Genomic DNA, 1,189 nt, shown 5'->3' on the forward strand with positions numbered 1-1,189 from the left:
GGGGGGTTAGGGTGAGCCTGCCCAAATAGACAGCATTTATTTTGTGGAGTTGATATAACCCGAAAGGTGAATATGGGCTTTGACAAAACTCAAATGTAATAGAAGAAATGTTCACGCTTTTCAAGACGATCGAAGACTCATGAACACATTGCTATCCTCTGATAGCTTCGTAAACAGGAAAATTGTACAGTGGTAGATGAAGATCTACCTTGAGAATGCAGATCGTTGAGATGTAGGAAAAGTCATTGCTGCAGACATCGTCTATGGGCAGACTTCTCATGGGGCTCATCTACTGAATTCTGCACCCTGGTGACATTTACATGGGTGCGAACGGTGTTTATTTGACCTGAAGTGGTCGTTTTGTCTGAAGATTTTTAGTTCTGATTCTCTACAGGTCCAAACTGATGGACCATTTCCACCCTTGACATCAAAGAAGAACCAAGGGGCACCTTAACACTATTTCAGTACCTTGTGCGAAACTTACCCAATGAGTTGGTGGTGAAGAAATGTTCAATACAAAAAGCTCTCTGCTCTTTACTAATCTAAACCATTATCTCAGCAGGCAAAGGAAACTTGAGAAAGACTATCTACAAACTTCTGTTGGCCGGTTAAACTACAACAGTCTGTAGTTTGCAATATGGCGCAATCGTTGGGATTTTTAGTGGTAGGCCTAATGCAAACTAATGCGTCATGCTAAAAAAATTGGGTCATAGCTGGAAATGGGTTGTTTTTTACGCGCTACGTAGAGCAAAACTATTCAGTGAATTTATCTAAAATGAATATCAGACAAAAATTCCTTTTGACCTCCAAATGTTGTGTACATATTTGAAATGCAAAACTTCAAAGGTGGAGGAAAATTTTAAGTCATGCTCATCACTTCATCTTATGGGTGAAAGGGGGGGGGGGTGGAAATATTAGTTTGAGTAAAGAGGAGCATTTTGGTCAGTTAGTGCTCAGAAAGTGTAAGACAGACAGACAGAAACAACAGAGAGGAAGTAAAGAAGTAGGCTCTTCCAGATCATCCACAGGAAGTATGCTTAATATAATTCAGATTGTATAGCAGCGCCTGTGGTGTAGAGGCTGGGCAATTTAGAATGTCGCTCGCAGTAGTCGTGAGTTCAATTCCCGTGTGGGGAGGATTTCTTAATTCTTTTTATTTTTTAAATCTTTTTTATTTTTTGGTTGGAAA

General features: G+C 39.9%; 1 long non-coding RNA gene across 1 annotated transcript in view; it reads right to left on the minus strand.

Annotated features, from left to right (window-relative positions):
- Positions 1 to 1,189, minus strand: part of LOC118477506 — a 72,731-nt gene that overhangs the window by 8,239 nt on the left and 63,303 nt on the right. The gene's annotated exons all lie outside the window — the stretch shown is intronic.

This window comes from Aplysia californica, unplaced genomic scaffold (assembly GCF_000002075.1).
Source record: "Aplysia californica isolate F4 #8 unplaced genomic scaffold, AplCal3.0 scaffold00115, whole genome shotgun sequence".
Taxonomy (NCBI): Eukaryota; Metazoa; Mollusca; class Gastropoda; order Aplysiida; family Aplysiidae; genus Aplysia; species Aplysia californica.